Source organism: Colius striatus, chromosome 1 (genome assembly GCF_028858725.1).
Source record: "Colius striatus isolate bColStr4 chromosome 1, bColStr4.1.hap1, whole genome shotgun sequence".
Lineage (NCBI taxonomy): Eukaryota > Metazoa > Chordata > Aves > Coliiformes > Coliidae > Colius > Colius striatus.
The window spans coordinates 63,389,409-63,411,824 of record NC_084759.1 but is presented as its reverse complement, the minus strand read 5'-3'; the positions used below and the strand labels follow the sequence as shown (position 1 = coordinate 63,411,824).

Below are 22,416 nucleotides of genomic sequence, written 5' to 3'. Positions count from 1 at the left end.
CCTTCAGATTGGTCAGGTTGTTTTGTACTCCTCTTCCTACTTCCTGATGTGGTGTTACTCTGTGTCAAAGGGTTCCTTACTCAGGAGGCTTAAGCATTTGAGAAGCATGAAATAGCAATGGCCAACTGGCTTCTTCACAGGAGGGTGGGAAGAAGTGACATTTCCCAAGTCTCCTTGAAATGCCTGGCAGAGAAAGAAAATACAGAGCTTCCTTTCTTGTAAATGAAATTTTATTAAGCTGTGATTGCCATCTATGTCATACTGTAAAGATGGTTGAAAAACGTGCTGATGCTCATTTTGTTCAGTTTATTGTCATACCATATGGGATTTAAATGAGACCTAATAGAGTAGTAATTGGATTTGCAGTGCCTGTGTGACATGAAGGAGGATTCGTGGTACTGCACTCAGAGTGTTCTACAGAGCAAATGCAAAAATGAAATCTCTTGAAATAAAGTGCAGCAAATGGATTCCTTGTAGATATTCTTAAATTTAAAAATAAAAAATCGAGGCTGAAGAATTTTGCTCTAGGCTTTGCCAGAATGTTTGACAGACTCATTGACTGCAGGGTTCAATTGGAACCTATTTTAAATACACTTTATTTTTTCATTGTGATAAAATACAGTATATTATTAACAAGTTTAGTTAAATTTACTGTGCCTGATATTCTGTGTTCTGCTTTAACAGCAGAAAATGCAGTGGGTTACTGATCTGAGTTTGGTACAAACTGGTAACATCCAAATTTGCTGGCTTGCAAATAGATCTCTCAAAGTGATTTTTGAGAGTAAATGCTCTGAGTGGCTGAAGATGGTCTGCTTTGACACTGCTTTGAATTAAGGCTATTTTTAAGTTCTGGAGCACAGCCCTGCATTTGTGTGCTACCCATTTCTGTGAATTTCTTTTTGCATTAACTGTGTACATTCTGAAACATACCAGATTTTATATTCAGACTCCCCTGAATATCTCTAATGACTGTGCTCAAGAGGAAAAAAACCTAACACAACAAAACCAAAAAACCTACCACCTCTAACTGTGTGAGTCTTCGTGTAAGAAGCAGAGCCTGGAATGTGCAATCCTAAATATAGGTCCATTCATAATGAATGCTTTACTCTCTACTGAATTTGATACCATGTTGATAGCAGAAGCATTTGCAATATATGTGTAGTGAGTTATAGCCTTATCTTTGAGAGTGTTCTCTCCATTGTATAGACAGAGGAGAGTTAGAAACTTTAAATCAGAGTCTGGTGTTTTTTATCATTCACTTTTATTTAAAGATTTATTTATTCATAATAGAGATAAAGGTTTCTAGTTAGAATGTAGTTAACGTATATTGCTTCAGTTATTTGGCACATACATTCTTTAGTTTCATAACAGTCTCTTAAATAGTTTCATTTTAAAAAACAGATAAATTTATGTTTATACTTTCAGAAGCAGTTATTTTAGTACACCTGCAAAGGAAATAAACCAAAATTCCTTGTGTTTTTTCCTTTGTTGAATTAAAAGGCTATTTTCTTCGCACCTTGATTGTCTGTTTTAAAACCACAAATAAATAAAATCCCTTGGTAAGATTCAGCTAACTGAATTCGCCACATAATTAATCAGTAACACAGACATTACCAAGGCAATGGAAAATCAGTGGTTACAATGGTTTAAGTAAAACAGTAAAAGCAGCAAGAAGTCATGCTCTTGCATTAGAGAGCGTGAATACCGTTTGTCACTGATACCTATTATATAAAGGAAGGAGAATATTATTTTCTTTCATGTAGTTTTTAGGTAAATTTAGTTCACACTTCTGGGAAGCTGACATGTGCTACTACTGCTGTTAATAGTTTGTTGGGAAAAAGACGTTCTGGGAAAAATGAAGCCATAGCGGACGATATAGAGGTAAGCAGAAATCTTTTTAATTACTGGAGTCAATACATCTCTCTTCAAATAAGTGAATCTGGAAGCTATTATCTTGGGGGGCAAATTTGGACAAGGTAATTGGCTTTGACCTTTTGCCAGATGTGTAACAGTTCTTTTTCCCCTCTCCCTCGTGTCCAGATAAATGTCAGGCCTTTTGGTTTTTGTTCCCTTGTTCTGGTTTCAAGTGTGGAGATGCTTATGTAGCTAATATGCACTTAAAATTATTTCCACTTCTAACCCCAGTAGGACTCTCTTTTGGGGTATTCAGACAGAATTGACATAATTGGATTTCTGCCCAGATACTGTATTTAGATAGCTTTGGAGATGTCATTAATTTGACAGCTGCCATAGGAAATCTTTGTTTTGACTGTTGTTACAGGGCCAGCACTGTTTCTATTGCTTTTTCATTTGTTGTCTGCCACTGAATTGGCACAATTAAAATGAGTAGAATAAGACACCATCAAATGTGTATAAGACATGAAAGGGGGTAGATCAGTGCTGCAAACCTCAGAAGGTAGGCTGTTGCCAGATTTTATTTGGGTATTATGAGATTTTGGAATATCTAGTTATCTTTCAAAGAGCAATAATAGCAACACCTGTGGCTGGGGCTGTTGTACACTGTGGTGGAACCAAAGCTGTGTTAATATTTCTTGTCAAACTTAAGCAAAGTTTCTGAGGCAGTTCAGCCAAAAACTGCTTCAACCATTTCTGAGTATTAACTTGGAAGAAATAGCAAGTGTTTTGGGGACCTCTGTGTTTGTGGGAAGTAGTAATCCTGGCGACTCTGGCATGGCTTCCTTTTTCTGAATCTAAGGAAGCTAGCAATTTTATTTTGACCAGTGCATTGAACGTGCTGACTTTGGGGACTATCATTCTGTCATGTCCAAAGAGGACAGTAATGGTAGCACACATTCCTCACTAGCATGTACTGCCTACCAAATCATGTAGGAATCAAAGCAACTTCAAAGTTCGAAGTGTTTTGTCTTCCACTTACCTTTGCCTCTTAGTTGTGAACCCCTAGTTGTGGTACTTTTGTACTTGAACCACATACAGCTTGTTGTCTTTCTTCAGTTGGACCATCAGAGGAGACTTAAAAAGCTTTTGGATCTGGAATGCCAGTTTTTCCCAGCCTTTGTTGCACAAATATATTGGGACAAAAATGTCTTGCTCCTCCTAAGATAATTTTCATCATTGTATTTACTGAACTCTAACACCAGATGTGATTTGAGTATATTTCAGTTTCAGTAAGGGATTTTGTGTTGTGCTCTCTGAGTTTTTTCCCCATCCTTCAATTTTACAAATGGGCTCCAGTTTAATGTCTGTTTGTGAGTTCTGCAGCCCCATGTTTTTCAACATTGTAAATGAAATGCAGAATTTGAATAAACAATGAAACTTCCTCCTCTTTTTGCTGGTGGTAGTTGAGAGAGCTTTTCTCAACGTGCTCTATCAACTGAAGTCACTATAGATTTCTTTACCTGACAGGCAAGATGCCTGGGCTCCTTTCTGCCATCCCTTCAAAGTGAAGTGGCTCTTTTTTATGCTGACAGTCCTTCAGATGCAGTTTGCCTGAACTGAATAGGGCAGAGCTTACATACTCATCAGAATAAAATACTCTACTTGGGCAGTAATGCTCACAGCATCCTTATATACCTGGTGGCTGTGCACCTGGAGGAAGGGTAAAACCCAAATACTCTCAGCAAACTAGCTCAGATGCAGGGGATGACTGCCTCAGCTGTTGATGATGACAATGGGGGACAGTGCCCAGACCAGGCCTTGATCTGTCAGTGTTAAGTATCAGGTTGATACTTAGCAGTTTGAGAGTTATAGAATCATGGAATTGTTTCAGCCGGAAGAGACCTTTAAGATCATTGAGTCCAGCCCTTGTCCTAGCTCTATCAACCCAGGGAGGTGGTGGAGTCACCATCCCTGGAGGTGTTTAAGAGACAGTTATCAAGAAGTTTCTGACAATGTTTTCCTTAAAGACATCAGTCAGGATCTGCTCTGTGTGTTTCTTCCAGTTCCCTGCATCTGTCTAGTGCTTTCAAAGAGAATCACTGACCTTGACCTATCTCTCTTAACATCATGTTATCCATATATTTTAGCACCGAGATAGTAGTGGTACTATTACTTAAAATTTAGACAGTGTTGTGTTGAATGTGCACATAGGTAAGATTTTCTTTGGACTAAGAACAAATGAATAATTTACCAGAATGGGAGCTCAAAGTTAAAGGCTGTCTGCAATCCTTATTAGAATTACCAGTGGGCTAAGTCTGCCTTACTTGAGTCTGTTATTAGTGATCTGTAGTCTCTGTAACAGTCCATTTTCTGTTACATCTCGCCCCAAAGCAAATGTTCTCACTGTGTAGATGTGAGATTTATTTACTTATTTTAAACATTGCTCTCCCTAGCTGAAAGTGGTAACCCCATATGTCTTCCTAGTGTTTCTGTGATAGCAAGTTTGTTACAACCTTCTGTGGTAGCTAATTCATCAGAATCTGTGGTTTTCACTTCTCCAAAGAGCATCTATGACTGCCTTTTTCCAGTGGAGGTGTGCATTTTTGGTAATTTATGTGTACAGATTAATAGATTACTGTAAAGAGTACGTTAATATGCTGTTTGTAGTCATCTTTCAGATCCTTGAAATGCGTAATTACTGAAGTAAAAGCACTGACTCTAGTAGAGAAGTTTGGAAGAAATAATATTGCAGAATCACAGAATGGTAGGGGTTGGAAAGGACTTGTAGAGATCATCTAGTCCAATGCCCCTGCTAAAGCAGGTCCACCTAGATCAGGTTGTGCAGGAATGCATTGAGGCGGATTTTGAAAACCTCCAGAGGACACTCCACACTCTCCCTGGGCAGCCTGTGCCAGGGTTCCCTCACGATGAAATAGTTTTTCCGTATGTTTAAATGGAACTTTTTGTGTTCCAGCTTGTGTCCATTACCCTTTGTCCTGTCAATTGAGACAATAAAGTGCCACCCCACCCTCTTGACATACACCTTTTCGAGACATATACAACCCACTGAAAGGCTCCAGGACTGGGGACTGTTCAGCCTAGAGAATACCGAGGGGGGAATCTTGTTAATACTGAGTATTTATGTAAAACATTTTAATGGTAAAGTTGCAATAGAAAAAGAAGTATTTGTAAAGAAGCTGCTTAGTCTGATGAGTTGTTAACCACTCAGGTCCTCAAAGATTCTGAGCTGATTTTACTTAATGGAAAGACTGTCACTGGGCAGTTTTTGCAAACAAACAAAAATGTATCAATCAGAAAAAAGCTGAAATTCCAGTGGAACAAATTATTAAACTGTGTACAAAATACTATTTTCTAAAGTGCTGAAGAAAGTTATCCAACTATTAGTGCTAAGATGTTTCTAAAAATGAAATCTGTAATTTGAATAAGAAGGTCTACTATTAAACAAAAAATAATTATCATGTGTTCAAACCATGGCCTTAGAAGTTTGCTTAGCTAAGCAACTACCTAAGGTTGAAGTCTAATCCTTTCTTTTACTTAAAGATATCATGAGACAATGTTAAAGAATAACCTTTGTACTTATAGTTCCTTTTCTACTTATTTATCTGCATTTATAATTGGTAATTCCGGTCTTACAGCATACATTTGTAAGGGTTCTTGAAGTGCTTAGAGCTGTCCTAAGCACAAATCAAAACCTTCATTGCTTCTCCTATGTGGCCTTTAGGGATATTTATACATATGCTTACATAGCCAGCTTGTGAGTCTGTAAATAAGGAAAATTAGAGAGGTTATGAGTTGCTACTCCTTATTATAAATAGAAAAGAAAAAAACAGGAGAATTAAGATAAAATGGAGTTAGAGTGCTTCACCTTTCACAGTTGCCTCTTGAATAGGAATCATAGAATCATAGAATGGTAGGAGTTGGAAGGGACCTTTAGCCAACCTCCCTGCAGTAGCAGGTTCACCTAGATCAGGTCGCATAGGAACATGTCCAGGCGGGTCTTGAAGACCTCCAAGGAAGGAGACCCCACAACCCCTCTGGGCAGCCTGTTCCACTGCTCCCTCACCCTCACAGTGAAATGCTTAAAATGCTTTAAAAACCTCTAAAGCTATTTTGATGGCATACTATCTTAATTGTGAGTCTCCTTCAGTTTATAGAGAGTGGCTGGACATAGCTTGCATTTATTTTGGTGGTCGACAGTCAGTCTGAAAGACAGGTGTGTTGGGTTTTTGTTGATGGGGATTTTTTGTTTGTCTTGGAGACTGCAGTATTACACATCCTGTCAAAGAGTTTGCAGCCTTGCTGTAGGGAGGCCTCCTGGCCCTCCCATTCACAATATCTCCACTCTGTGTTTTTTCTTTTCCTCAGACAGGGACTTCCCTGGAAGTTTGCAGCTTAGCATAATCAAATTTGAATTAGGTTAATATCAGTACATATCCTGCTTAAGCCAGGAATTAAAAAATTTGCATATTACAGTGAATTTAGTAATTTGGTATCAGTATTAAGTTTTTTAATAGCTCTTTTAGAGTAAACCTCTAGCTGAGAGAGTGAAAGAAGCATGTGATTCCTCTTCATAATGTAAATCTGTACAACGTATATTGTAGAATTGTTAGCAGGTACAGTCACTAACAGATGTAACTTTCCAAATTTCTTTCCAATTTAGAAAGATGTTAGTCATGCATGTATTTGGACTGCAACTACAGAGGAAGCTGTCCATGTAAATTGGTTTCTGCAATACAGAATTTATTTGTAAGCATTGCTGTTATTTAGAAAGCCAACTACTAGTGTTTCATGAGTGGACTGGAAGTTTGTTGTTGTGCAAGTAGACATAAAAAATGGTTCTTATTCTTTGAAAACTTATTGTGTATAAACTAGTCTGCAGAGGATATGCATTTGACTGTAGGAGTTAAATGAGAATATAGGTCAACATAACTTTTTTGATTGCATGTGATTAAGGTGTGAACTGTTGCATGCTTTCTCTAGTTGGTTTCTTTCCCTACCTGCCTCCCGCCCTCAAGTACATGTTTATTTTAAAAAAAAAAGTTACCAAGTTGTTGGAGTGACCAATAATACATGTCTAATCGCTTCCTCTTTGATACAGACAGCATGTCTGGAAGGTGTACTACAGCCCTTGCATGCCAGATAGCAGCAGAGAGAAGACAGACAGCCTCTTGCCCATGCACTCTTCAAAAGAGATCCGAATTCTTAGGCTAACCTTTACAGCCTCTGGTCATGACTTCAAACTTGTACCACTTAAAAAAACCCATTTAAACACAGAAGTTTGTCTTTGCTTCAAGTTCTAGTCTTATTTTCACAGCTGGCACACAAGCTTAAATCCTTTCCAGCATTTTAAGTATCTGGCACTCTTTTCTGCATGTAGTGCAGTGCACCTCTTGTGCCCCGTTTTACTTGCTTCCTTGCCGTTAAGGAACCATGATCTTGAGAGAAGAAAAGCTCACTTGTATGGACTATCACGTGAAAGGATTTTAACTAGTTTTGTTTGTTTTCAGAATGTTATACGCCTTGTAATGCAATGTTGTAATTTGCTACTTTTTGGAAAGCTTAAATAGGATGTGAATCCAGTCTTGCTGTCTCTTTTCTCCCCATGTTTCATGCTTAGTTTTAAAATGTAGAGTTCTGTGAATGCCTTGATTATCCAAGTTCAAGAACAGTTGCATATTTTAACATTACCATTTTCTTACCTTTAGAGCAGGTAATATTAAGTGAATTTTGTGAGGATATATATGACTAGGAGGTTAAAATCCAAAGCATGTACTGGAGTCTTGAATAAACTTGGTAGGTTTCTTTTCCCTTGAAGCAAATTCAGGCATTGAGCTTTTTAGTGCTTAGGCTGCTCTGCCTGCAGCTCCGTGGAACTGGATTGTGCTTGCAGAATTGTCTGCATAGTTAAAATATTTTGAACATAGCCTATTTTGATGTAACTTCATTTGAAATATCTGCCTAATGGGGAAGTCTTAATGGAATACTTTAATAGCCCAAAGTGGTTACCTGCAATTGCTCCAGCATATTTCAATTACAAAGGCAGGCAATATTTAATGTTGGAGTGGAGCTAGATAGTGTAATGAACTGGCAGATTGCCAGCTTGATCTTCTCCACAGGAGAATTTGTATTAATGTGGTGCTTTTCATGTGTTCTCCAGAAGGTCACCAGTAATATGTCAATTGTTGAATTTTATCATAGTTATTGGAGCCACTTGAATGCCTTACCATTGGAGTTAAAATTCCCAGTCTGTGCAGTACAGGTTTATGGTCAGGTCATTCTTGTGTATTAGCATATTAAGTATCAAAGAGATTATTTTAGCTATTTCACGTCAGAATTTAAATAGGAAGTGGTCAGGTGTTGGGAAGAGAGCCTGAGAGAATTGTCATTGAAACAGTCATTGTAAGGCTGAATTTGGATTTTAGCCATGGGGATAAAGAAAATGGGGCACATTACAGCTATTAGTGAAAGGAAAGGTGGTTAATAACTTTGGATGTTATTTGTAATATAATCATCACAAAAGCACTACTTCATTCCTAAGGTTGTAATCTTTAAAGATTACACAATTAAATATAAGGTGCTTATATTAGATATTACTGATATTTATCTTCTGGTGCTTATGCAAGCACCAAGTTCAAAGTTTTATTTCTGACTATTCAAAGGTGCTTTCTACTGTGGGACTTGTATAGTCATCGTGTTCGAAAGATCTTGGTCTGCAAAACAAATGAGAGCGACTGAGGCTGCCGTTTAAATGTAGACAAATTTGTCTTTCTACCTTGTGTTGTTTGTACATCCAGTTCTTATACTTTGCCATTCCTGTTCCTTGTTGTCAGTATGGGCGTCATGGTAAGCATGGGACGTGAAGGCACCAATGAGTGGGAAGGAACTGTGACATTTTGCATGCAGCAGAGCTGGCATTCCTCCAATAGTATTGGTATTAGGATTGAGGTATGACAAATGATATTACACCGCATAGTATGGAAGTGATGGGCACTAGTGATACCAAGGGACATGACTGCCCAGCTCTATGCCTCTCTTTGCCTCACTGTCTTTCAAAGAAGTTGGTGACTTCATTTACCAAGTACTATAACATTCCAGTTTATCTTTTGGATGGACATGGTGTTTGCCACATGTGCTCCAAGGTTTTTGAAGTCTGATGGAGATTATTTTGTACTCTCAAAGCTTAACTGTTAGCTCGCCAGCCTGGTTTTGCTGTCAAAAACAGGTGTCAGGAGTGTTGGCTGGTAGGATGGAACAGCAAAACCAGAAACCCAGTATAGGTGCAAACCCTCTGCTTGTGTTCAGATAAGCTCAAACCCTAACCACTGTTTCCATTTACTGCCCTTTGAGAAGAAAGATTTTGAACTTCTCTAACTGAAAGATTGTTTCAAGGAACATATTTAAAGTATAAGCGAATTATTTGTGGTCCAGGTTTCCATCCTGAGTTTGAGTCACTGTGCAAGTCAGAGTGTTGCAGGCAAAGCTTTAGACTGTGGGGGTGTGTGATGGAAATTGGTTGTTCTTCCGAGGAAGTGACTCTTAGCGTTACTTGTAGCAGAAAATGTCCACTGGCTCTTCCATACCAAAGTGAAGATTTTTACCTGGAGAAAAATATAAAAGGAGGTCATAATGCAATGGAATCGAGCCTAGAGAGGACTGAGACCAGTCTGCATTTTTTGCTTATTTCTCTGTTAAATTAACAGAGTTCTATTTCAATGAAAGTGTTGGTACAAATGAGGTTTTCTTGTGCATCTTTTTCCTTTGACTCTTTCTACTCTGTGCACTATCACCATCAAGATTCTGAGCTATAATTGAGATATATAGTTGAACTGTGAATATAAAAGAATTCAGAAGGAAGTTAGCATTCTTATATTGAGACAAACACATGACTCATTCTTTTCTTATGTTTTTAGACGGAATTTGGTCTCTTATTTTCCCCAACTGTACTTTCTTTCCAATTGACTAACAAATATAAGGTTTTTCGGGTATTGATGATTAATAGTACTGTTTTTCAACTCACTTTCAAATACAAGTTCTATATGCAAGTGTGCATCTATGAGAGAGGAACTAATAATTGAAAAATGTGTTGGATTTTTCTTTAAGGAACAGAACAAATAAAAAGCCCAAACAAAATCAGAAGCTTGGTACATTACATCAGTGGCAGATGGTAATGGGCAGTAGATGATTTATGAGGTAGGAAGCCAGAAAGATAGTAATGTTCAGGAGATCTTGTGGCGTTTATTTTCATTTAAAAGTTAAGTGGCTTTTATTTTCTCACTTTTCCCCCTTAATATTAAAAATGTTCTTGCATTATTGACAGGAGAATAACATGTACTACAAAACATTCTGCTAGGAGGAAACTAGATATTCCCTGCCTCAGGGTTTTAATGTTGTTTCATTTATTAAAGTATCTTTCCCATTTACTTGATATCTGTCCTATAATTTCAAGTATAGAGCAGTTTTCAGTCAGAACACAGTTAAGTTCTGTAACTGAACAGAAAAATTGGTATAGCAAAGTGTAATTGTCTGTGGTCTGTGTTTGCAGAAAGCTTAAAAACCCAGGTCAGGTGACAGAGCAGCAGGCATTCCAGCCAGCACCACAGCAGAGGAGAAAGTGGTTAGTTCACTCCAGCCTCGCCTGCTCTCTGCTGTCACAGACATATCTTCATTCTGGTGCTGAATTGGATCAGAAGACTCTTCTGTTAGAATTACACTTCCTCACTATTTGCCCTCCTTCATTTGGTTTTTTTCTCCCTTCTGTATTTTTCAGGAGGGTTAGCAATGCTCTAGTTCCTCTGGCAGCTACCGGGGAGCAAGGAGTGTGTTGCTGAGGCGCTGAGTAGCAGGGACTCTCTCATGCTTCACCTGCTGACAATACATTTATACTTAAACATTTGTCAAACTGTGGTTTGAGTAGTTCTGTTACTCCGCCTTACACAGATGTTTTAGAGTGTCTTTGTCTATACCTTTTTTCCCCCCCTTCATTATGGTGCAAGGAATCATTGGACGAATTACTCTCTTTAATTAAATTTCTTCAGAGGATGCTTTTCTAGAGTGTCAACTGATCAGAGTCTTCTCAGAGAAGACTTTGAAAACAAATGTTTGTGCATGAGTGGCCTCAGGTTGAGTTGAAACTGTAATCTGTCCTTATCAACTAAGCCAATGGCTGCAGCCTCTCAACGAAGACATTCGGATTTTTTTCCTTTTCTTTGAATTGAATCTGAATGAGTTTACACTGCTTCGATTTGACAGACATCCTATGGAGTTACAAGTATCATTAAAAACCAGAAACCGATCTGAACGGTTAGTTTTGTGGCTAGAAATACTTCATAAAACAGTGGAGGCTGAGAGACATCTGTGGAAGCTTGTGCTGTCCAGCTCCCAGCAGGGCTAAGGCCTCAGCTGGAGCTATGTCCAGGAGAATTTGAGATCCTCCCAGGAAGAAGGTCCACTGCTTCTCAGGGAGCTTAGCCACCCTCATTACTTCTTTACATTCAGACAGAATTTCCCTTTGTCGTGGTTTAGGCCCATCATGGAACAAAGACCACGATTAGCCTCAAGTACCAAAGAGGCTGAGAATTGCTCAAGGGCAGGGAGGGCTTAATTGCCGCTTAAGGTTCAGGACAAAACAGACCAGGCTACTCGGTTTGGGGAAGAAAACAGAAAATAATTTAATGCAACATCAACTAAAACATACCCCCAAAAAACCCAAAACATAACCAAAACGAAACAACACAGAGGAATACGTCAATGAAGAGTCCAACCAGCCTTTTTAAGAACACCTTCCCGCCACACCTCCCCTCTTCCCGGGCTCAGAGCCCTGATCCCGGGGTTTTTACCTTGCCCCCCCCGACCGGTTCCGGGGGGCAGGCAGTGGAGGTCTCAGTCAGTCTGCTCCCAATAGCTTCTGCCGTCTGTCCCTCCTCAGGACGGGTGAACTCCACACCAGTCCTCCCTGCGAGTCCGTGGGGTAACTCACACGCATGCCAGCCCTGCACGGGCTGCTCCGACATGCACCCATTCCAAAGGCTGCAGCTCCTCTCTGCCTCTCGTGTGGGGCTGCTCTGCGGCACACAGGCTCTCCAACACGGCCTGGGCCATGGCCGTCTCCCCACACAGTCCCTCGCCCGTCCGGGCTCACTCACATGGAGCTGCTGGTGGCTCTCAGTCCTGCCACGGATCTCCACAGGTTTCAGGGGCACAGCTTGCATTCTCGCCACGGCTTGCAGAAGGGTCTCCGGTCTACTGCTCCTCCTTCCTTCCTCCTCTGGCTGAAGGGTCCGCGTGGTCGCCTCCATCTTGTACCACTCATACACCTCCTGCCTCGCATTTCAAATTCCTGTCCCCTAAATAGTGATGGCAGAGGCGCCAGATTGGCCCAGCCGGGCCGGAGGTGGGTCTGAACCCAGGAGCCGGGGGAGGGTCCACAAACTCTTTACCGGGTCTTCACTGCAACCCGCTCCCCCTGTTACTAAGCCAAAAGCTGCTCCTTGCTAAACCAGAACACCCTTAATGGAAGCTCTACGACCAGCTCCTCTGCCTCTGTCAGAGGTCACTCTTGTTGGGTCAGTATCTCTTGTGCCAGATGGCCTCAAACCACATGTCATGGTAATCCAGCTGGATTACACATCCAAATGTGTATCAGTGCCTCCTAGGTCGAAGCAGTCACATCTCACAAATCTGCAAGCTCTGTTTTTGCTGATATACCTCAGTGTTCCATGTGTAAGAGTGTTTCCCTTTTCTTAGGAAGCATGCATAAATTAAACTGACTGATACAAAAAGTGAAAGAAACGGTAAATAATGGTACTTTTAAAAGTTCACTCTTTCAAAAACTGGGATGATTTTTTTATTTCCATTTATTGACTGCGTCTTCTCTGTATTGTGATGACATGGATTGCTAGTTGTTGTCTTTGCTAGATGGTTTGGATTGTCTGTGGTTAAATTGACCTTATATTCATCAAGAAAAGTTAAATACAAAGGTGGATTCTATTTATGCTAAGCAGATGGATCAGGTTAGAGCCATCCTGCTTACTCTTCAGCATCTCTTAGGAGATTTTGATAGCATGAAAACTGAATTGTCTAGCTACAGGTCTTCTAAGTTTAGTGCTAAACCTAAAATGTGTGTTGTTTGTTGTTTCAGATCGTGGTGTACATAACTGTGTTGGAGAGTCCTGCTTTTCACTGTCTGGAACCTTTTAACAGTGTGCCAAAGGTGAGTGCTTCAAATTCAGTGGTTATTTCCATAACTAAAGATAACTAAACTGGACATGTTGCTTGGGTTTTGGTTTTATGTAGTGTAGTATTTTGGTTTAGTTTTTAATTATTATTTAACAAACTGCTGGATGAATGATTAAATAGCAAATCTTTCTCCTTCAGTGGTTGGAGAGAAATTAGTTTTAGCTCTTACTTTCAAAAAAAAAGACAAGAAAAAAAGATGGGCTCAGACTGTTGAGCACTAGATACTGCTACCACTGTGTTTTGACTTCTGTCTCGTGTTACCTACTGCTTTGACTTGGTGTCATTTCCCCTGAAGGCACCATAAGCAGGATGTGGTGGTGTGGGCAGTGGAGAGGAGTAGCGGCTGTCTGTAGCCTGTGGTGGAGCAGGCTTATTGTTATTCTTTGATTAAATACTAATAGCGTATAAAGTATTGAGAGGAAAGAAGGTTTGTGGGTTTTCTGTGAAAGTAGAACAGAATTGCATTCAGTATATATAAGGCTGGCTCTGAAGGGCTAAAGTAACCTAATGAAGTTGATGTTTTCCATAGGATTGGTTTTGTCGTAGAGTCTGTTTATCTACTTTCTGTTAATTCATGTACCTTCATGTCTGTTGCTAGTAACTGTAGTTGATCTCAGTGACTTAGTAGAGTTCATTCACTAAAATGAAACCCCACTACAACTCTTCAAAAAAAATGAAGACAAAAAAAGCAGAACATTGATTGAACTTTTAGTATTTTAGTAGCTACAGTACAGAGCAAAAAAACTGGGAATCTTAGTTTCAGTCATTACTTTACCAGGTGGCTTTATTATTTTGTACTCACAGTCTCTGTTTATAAAATAAAAGTAATGTTACCTTCTTCAGAAGGAAGTTAGCAAGGCTAATTATTGACATTTGGGAGCCTTTAAATGAAAAGCAATATCTAAGCCTTCATGTGCCTTGATATTTGTTGTGAGTTCTGTTAAATACTCAATGAAGTGTTATCAGATGTTGAAATTAGACTTAATTTGTTTAATAAAATGCAGGTGAACCAGTTATAATTGAAAATGCAACCCAGTCTTAAGTATAACATCTACACGTGTTATTGCCAATGATCCTTTTTCCTTCAAACTGAAAAGGAAATTGTGAAGTACTAGGATAGAAACTGAGATGCCTCAGTTCACTTCTGTGTTATATTTTCCAATTATCTGGTATATGTCTTTAAACATAAAGGACAAATTTATAACCTTGGCCTTTCCAAGAGATCAGAGTATAGCTGTGAACATTTTGTGTTTCAATGTTAATAGTGAGAAATCTTTTGTAATAATTTTCTAGAGTAGAAAGAGTTTTTATAATGAGTTTTGGGTGTCATGTAGGTAGCAAAGTTGAAATATTATTGAAAGGACTGTTAATGAAAAAAAGAAAGCAGAAAATTCTAAAGAAAATGATTCATCAAACTGCAGACTTAATCATAGCAAAAATATTCTAATTTTCCGACAAAAATTTCTACTCAAAATTAAGCTTGTGTCTTACAGACTATGGCCCAAATTTTATATTTATTTTTTATTTCAAATGTGTAATATAAAACTCCTTACAGTTTTATCTTCGGAGTCACCTATAGAATGATAGAATGGTAGGGGTTGGAGGGGACCTTTAGAGATCATCTAGTACAACCTCCCTGGAGAAGCAGGTCCACTTAGATCAGGTCACATAGGAACGTGTCCAGGCATGTCCTGAAGACCTCCAAGGAAGGAGACTCCACACCCTCCCTGAGTAGCCTGTGCCAGGGCTCCCTCACTCTCACAGTGGATTAAGTTTTTTTCTTATGTTTAAATGGAACTTTTTGTGTTCCAGCTTCATCCTATTACCCCTTATCCTGTTGCTAGATGACATAGAAAAAAGGGATGCCCCAACCTCCTGACAATCACCATTTAGATATTTGTAAATATTAATGAGATTCCTCCCTCAGTCTCCTCTTCTCTAGACTAAATAGGCCCAGTTCCCTCCTTGTCTTTTTTATATAATAGTTTTCAGTTCAATGAAAAAAATTGCTTTTGAAAAAAAATTACTTCTTCAAGGAAAGAGGTGTTTTGAATCTGGGTTATGAAGATGTTTACAGCAGGTTTATACACTTCCCCAAAAGGCAGTCAATAAATAATAGCACACTGAATGGAGAAGAGGAATAACTGTTTGGACATCTCATTTGGCAGCAGATGTAGAGTTATGTCCTTTTTTGTCATTTTTTGGGTCATTTTTAAAGTATGGGTACACAGAATACTTATGTCCAACTGCACAACACTTCATTTCAGTAACAAAATTAAATCTAGCTTCTATAGTGATGTTTTGCCTTTCTCCATCCTTTGTGTGCATGTTTCTGATGGACTATATTCAGCTTGGTGTAGATGTGATCCTGCAAAACATGTAACATTCTAATGCTTTTCCCAAAGGGAAAGAAACGCATAGGTGTAGGTTCAGTAAAGCCTACGCTTGAAATGCTTTGTTGAAACAGAACATAAACCTTTTTCTCTTTGCCAAATTAATTTCCTCTTCAACAGAGTAAATATTCACAAATTACACTCAATTACACTGCTTTAAACTGAATACAGTAATGTGTCCTTATAGGATTTTATTGAGTCAAAATTACAGTGTAAATAATATGTGGTTGTCAAGATCTACCAGTTCATCTCTTATCTGTCTGGTCAAGCTGGCTTTTTTATGTTGCTTGGTTTTGGTTCTAGCTGAGAGATAAATATAGGGAAAACACTCTTTAGAAAAATAAAGAGAAAGATCTGTCATTTCTACAATTAAATTAGCATGAGGTTACAGATGAATTCTAATGTTCTGGCAATTTATTACAGTCATCCAGTTGTTGCAAATCTGAAACTATCCAAAAAGCATTTATCCTATTGTAGGACATCATGTATGTAGTGGTATTCTATAGTTTTGAACTTGTTACACGTTCATGTTATGATATTTGAATCAAAAAAAACCCTCTGTCTTGTATTTTCCCTGTATATTCTATGTAGTCTGTAAAGGTACTCAGAACAACCATGATGCAAATGCATTCCTCACATTACAGGAATGGGGACCTGCTCAAAGCTTCTGGAAGACTCATCTTCCTCCTTGTTTAAAGAGGAAAAAGCAACACGGACATTTTTATCTTGGTGGAACTGTCTGCTATGCTGTATCTGAATATGTCTTGGTATTTTTCTGTGGATCAGCTTGTTTGTAGTTTTTTATTTTTGAGGAGTTGAAACCCAAGGAAAACAATACTTGTTCTTAATGTTTTGTATGAGTTAGCTATCAGAAACTTTGATACTGACAGTAGCTAAGAGAATGAAAGGTATGTTCTGAGTGGATGTCTGGATTCCTTTCTCTTAAAAAAAATTTTCTGTAATTACATCAATTATCTTAGGTGTCTAAGGTATGATTTTAATTCTTTGAATGCAAGTTTAGCATTACTTAAATATATTTACTGACATTTAGAATACGAAAGGAATCCATAGAATACTGCCTGTTATATTATGCTAGTGGCAATAGAGACAAGCACTTTCATCTGACTCCCACACTCCCATAACCACAGGTATACCCCTCAAATAAATTGGTCTACCCTGACCAATGACTACCCTGACTACATAAATTTAGTACTGTCTTTTTTAGAATTTTTATGACACTTTTTTTTTATTTCTCTTTAGTAAGTATAGTCCTTTGCATGAAAATACAGACATACTTTTATATACTAATAATATCAAAATAGATTAAGAATCACTTGTTATTTTTGATACCTTTAGATGCAACTGAGGTTTGTAGATAGCAATGGTACTTGTTAACAGGCCACTAATAGCCTTTGTAGTACACTTTAACTGCAGTCTGTATGGATTCCTCATCAGAGAACACTGTATTACTTTGATCAATATGTGAAAATTTAGTAATAATAAAATGATGACCACATTTTTCCTAGTGGAAGTAGTTTTGTGGTTTTATAACCAGTATATACTTTGGCTGTCTTCTCATCCAGAGTGTCAGGTTTTTCTGAGCCCAGAAAAAGCTTTGTCAGATGAAAAGAATCTAGCACCTAGCTCATGAATATAGCCATGAGTTAAGATAGGTAGATAGATATGAAAAACATATATATTAGTAAGCTAAGATTAAGCTTATGCCCAAGTATATTTGTGAACTGGGTACAAGACACCCAGTGACCAACCTTGGTGTTTTTGACTAGTGTTCAGAGGAATGCCACTGGCAGAATGGTTATTGAGCTCCTGTTTCTGTGATTTCCAAACAAGCATATCCCTGTGTTACACCAGTTTCAGTGAGAAGATTTAAATATGCACTTTTGAGGGACAACTGGTGTGGCTTAGAATATGATCTTGATAAACTCTTTGAGGTAGTTTATGCAGTTAAGCCATATCATAGGGAGGGTATCCTAAGGTGCTGAAAGCATTTGTGACTTAGGTGAGTGTGGTACATGTGCCTCTATGTCAGGGAAATTCAACTTGAGGCTTTTTGGATGTTGGGACTGGGAGCAGGCCTTGAGCCAGCACTGTATGATAGGGCTGTATCAACACAGGAATGGGTCAGTGATCCCAAACTCTTCTGAATATGAATCTGAGGCCATTGTCACCAAGTTACTCTGAGATCTAGCTTCCCTATAAAGGAGCTGTTGTCAATTGCCTGCTTGCAAATGCCTGCTGGAAATTGCCTCCCCTCAGGTTTCTGAAGGGTGCTGTGCCTGTTTCATAGCTCTCTAGGGCTGGTGCACACAGCCAGCATTGGCATAGATCACTTATAAAATCAGTTGAAGGTTTGTTCCTCCATTTGATAATGGCTAGAAGGCAGTTCATCTGGCGTGGAGTCTTTGAGGGAACTTCAAATGATTCTTTGTTCATGGTAGGATTGGTAAGTTATTAGAAATACAGCTAGAACTGTAAAGTGTATTTTTATCACTATTGCTCTTAATATATTCCATGTAAGATCATGTTCAAATGGTGTGTATTACATCAAATGTATTTTAATACTGAAAAACAGTTCAGATTGCTGAAATGCTGTCTTTTAATGAATGGGAAGAGACTGTACATGCAGTTCATCTCAGTTTGTGTCTGGAAAATGGTCTTGTTTGTGTTACTTGGACACTCTGGATAACTGCTGAAATTTGTGAATTTCACAGAGCAGAAAATATTTAAAACGTACCATGGTATATTTGCTGTGGAATTCTGTTTCTAATAACTTGGTTAATTAATCTCGGATTACAATTATTGTTTGCAATGTTGTAATAAAGCTTAAATTGTACTAAGCAGAGAGGACTGGGAAAATAAGCTTGTCCTGCTGTTTATTTTTAAAGCCTGTAGTAACACAAAGCATTGAATACAATGGATATGCATACAAACCTTTTACAGTCCATCTTTCTTTCCCTGATTTTAAGTTCTAATTTTAAGACATCACAGGCTTCTTGCAGTCTCATGGGTTTAACCCATGTTTTCCTTTGTGCACTCTTTTCACACCCTTTTGTTTCACAGATCTCCTGCAGCTTGCATCTTATTTTCGAGGCTGTTGTCTATGTCAGCTGCTCTTAGTTGTTCCCAATAATAGAGCCTCTGTTCTGATTATTTTGTACCTGCTTTGTCACCCCCTTTCCCTCCCTCCTTTCTTTTAAATGCTCCTAGTCCTGCTTTTTGATTCAGAAGCTGTATGCACAATCCTTCCAGCAGGTCCCCTGCTACTGTCTTTGTTATACTGGTTTTTTCCTCACTAGTTTGAGTCCTTCTATTTCTTTTTAACGTGTCTTTCCCTTGTGACTGCTTCTTCCACCTCTTCCTACTAACTTTTGTAATTTACAAGTAGCTTGATTTTTTAATTTTTTTTTAATTTTTTTTTTTTTGGTTGGTTCGTTGGGTTTTTTAGTGTGAAGGACCGACATCTTAAAATCAATGTTTCTGTATGCAAGTTAAATACCTCTCTCATGCAAGCAGGCTATCATAGATGATATCAGAGATCCCTTCACTGAAACAGCAGATAGTTAGGGATCCAGATTTTCCCAAGAGATGGATTTTTCAATTTTCTATCTTGCACCAAAATCAGTAGCTCTTTCTTGCTTACCATATTCCCCGATAAGCTGGATTGTCTCATACCATTAGTCCTTAAGTTATCACATACCAGCCCCAAAAATGCTGTTGAGTGAGGGTTAGACCTCTCTCTATATTTGATTTCTGATATATTTTTTCAAGATTAAACGGTCAAAGTATTACTTTTCCTTTCTTAGTTCTCCCTGAATATTTCTGAATGTCATTTTCCGACAGACCTGGATTTGTATAGAATCTGGAAAGATGTGTTCCATTATTGCTAGAGAGAGTGCTAGTTCACGATGATGAAGATGAGGATGCTTGGTAAGGTAAAGTATTTATCTCAAAAGAAAAGGGTGTGACATCCTTGGATTGACTTAAGTGTTTTGACTAGAACTACAAAGCTGGAGAGTGTGTGTGTGTATGTGTACTCATAAAACTGTTTTGAAGCTATCTCATGAGCAAGGTTTTGACAGTTGTGCTCCTTAGAAATTGAATTTACTGCCTGAGGGATAATGGAAACTTGCAGTCTGAACTACTGACTTATGCTTCAGGCACTCTTTAAATGCTTGGCTGCTATAACATACTTACTGACTACAGTAAGTTACCAAAACTTCAGGAAATCTGGACCTGTAAGCTGTAAACCTTCTGTGTGTAAATGGTAACATGTCATCATGGGGCAAAATGAGGGTATCCCATATGTGTGCTGGGCTTGTATCCAGTTATGTGAGGAGGGGGTGCTGCTGTGTATCCTTCAGGAAAAGGTGACAGCAGAGAGATCAATAGGGTGTTGTGACCTCCTTCCTGACTGGTTTAGGAGAAGTGGAGAAGAAGGATAGCACAAAGCAGGCCATGGATCAGGCTAAGAGTTCTGGCCTGTAAGTAGTGTCTGAGCATCTCCACATCCTGAGTCAATACTCTGGCAAGTTCAGCGCAATTCTTGAAAAAAAGAGGAACAAAAACTGAGGGCAGCATTTGATTCAGTGACATGGTGCTGCTTACCTTTATGGAACTAGAGCTTGGCTTCAAGGTTGAGTTGTTTAACTTAAATGTGTTACACACTAGAGGAGCAGGAACAGGGCCTCAAATAACACTTCAGTCCAAGACCTATTCCTCAGAGCTTAATTTTCAACAAGAAGTTTAAGAACAAGAATAGAAATGCTTCGTATTAGTCACTTGAAGCATTCAGAGATTCTATAATGCAGGAAAGGAATAGAAATCTCTCTTCTATAAGTTCTCCCTGAGGTCCAGAGGGAGAGGCCATGCATATGTCTACCCCCTTCTTCCAATTCTCTTCCTCACCTTGAGGTAATTTGTGAATTTTATATACTCACTTCTACTTTTGAGTCAAGGGACTGTAACTTATTGCTCCTTTCATACACTGCTCCATAGCTCCCAATATGTTTCAATTTTCTTTAAAAAGCATTTTTCCTTGACACCTGATACAGATTTGGTAAACACTATTGGCTTCTCTTTGTAAGGTCTGATTTAGACAATGAAGAAATTGCCTACTTCTCTTGTAATGTTACTTGTAGCACAGTTGTGGTGTATCACTCTTGAATTTTGACTACAGGTAATATTAAGGTGCTACAAAAAGCTATCAAGTACTAAATACTTAGACTCTCAGCTAAACTTGTGTGTGAAACAATGATGACATCATTTTTACTGCAACTCAGTAGCAATGTGAATTTTTAAATTTGTGTTAATCTAGAAGTAATGAGAGCTCTGTGGCTAAATGTCCAAATTTCAGACCTCTTTTTTAAATTTCTTTGTCCTTTATTTAATCTTGGATCTAATACAGATACTAATCCCCACAATTTCTCTCTATGCTTGGAAATTATTTGGCTGCTATTATTTCCCTTTCACATTTGTTGATGCATTTTATTGTTATCTGGTGGGAGTAAGGAAGAAAATGTGTCTGTGAGCGAGTGAGGATAGAACATCTCATCAGTGTAAGAGTACATAAGATTTCTGCATGAAAGGGATTGTAATGTAGCAGCCAAAGCCAAGGGTTTAATTTTAAACTGATTGTTTATTGCAGGCAGAATTTATTCAGAAAAGTGAGCTGTGGGGAAGTTTCTGGCAGAGGATAAAATGGTAGGAGGAGATATAGAGGAGTTTGGAAAGATTCAGTTTTGTTCAAGCACTAGAGCTGAGAGTAGGAATAAAAGAGGATGAGAGCCTGGCATCACCAGGCAATGTTGGTCTCTACTGCATAAATATATTGCTCATTGAAGTGTAGACTCCTCTAATTGCTTCTTCTTGGTTTTGGTTAGCTATTTCTATGGAAAAAGTCAGATATTCCTAGTCATTATCTGTTAAAAGTTTATTTTCAGAAGCTTATATTTTTGAACAGCGGTTCTGGTGCAGTGGAAAATCATGTTGAGGTAATAGTGGAATAAAACAACTTCTCAGGTCGTCTGTGTAAGCTGCCTTAGATCAGCTAACACGTGAACTGCAAGTTAAAAGTTCAGAATAAGGAGCATCTTCCTAATATGCTTACAGCAGCCTGCCTTCTCTGGAACATGCCTTGCAGAAAGGTTTTGGTAAATCCCTGTTCATCCTTTTACCCCTTCCATGAATGGTGTTTCTGTCACGGTTTTGTGTTTCTTCACTTCAACTGAGGAACTAACAATCACTTGCTGCTGTTTTTTGGAAGATTTCATTTGAACTGGAGGAGGATATGTAAGAAATAATAAGTGTGAGGGATAGAGTTTCCTTAGCACTTGTATTCTGGGAGCAGTAAGAGAGGATTCTGATCTTGACTTTTAAAGAGCTGTTAGATGGAAGGCGAACAGATAACTTCAGGGTGAGACTGGAATGGCCCTTTCTTGCCTGGGCTGATATTTTCCCAGTAGTATAGCACTTGCACAGCAGTGAATTTGATCATCAAGAGACTTGTGAAGCTGTGGCATTCACTCATGTCTCGTACAAGGTCCAAGAGTGTCTCTTCATTAAATTGTTCCTTCTCTTGGTATGTGAACAATCACGAAATTAAAGGGATAGCTTTCAGAGTAACTATGTCGTGGTCCCATCTTCAGGAAGATGTACAGACTTGGACAGGAATACATTCAATTCTTGTTGAAATCTAACACTATGTTCCAAGCTGCTGCTTTGATTACATACATAAGCAGAGAATCAATAATGGTATCTTGTGTCCAATGATTATTTTTACCTATTCAAACATCCTACTTCTAGGGAGTAGCTTTTTGCCTGAGAAACTCTCCTCAATATGAGAAATAGATATTCAGTCACCCTAAATTCAGGTAAAAATCTGTGAGACTTT

General features: G+C 38.6%; 1 protein-coding gene across 1 annotated transcript in view; it reads left to right on the top strand.

Moving 5' to 3' along the window:
* The window catches only part of NCK2 (NCK adaptor protein 2), a 90,632-nt gene that overhangs the window by 21,776 nt on the left and 46,440 nt on the right, over window positions 1–22,416 (top strand). The window contains exon 2 of the mRNA XM_061997343.1: window positions 13,016–13,087. The gene's annotated coding sequence lies outside the window, so the exon portion shown is untranslated. The remainder of the gene's footprint in view (window positions 1–13,015; window positions 13,088–22,416) is intronic.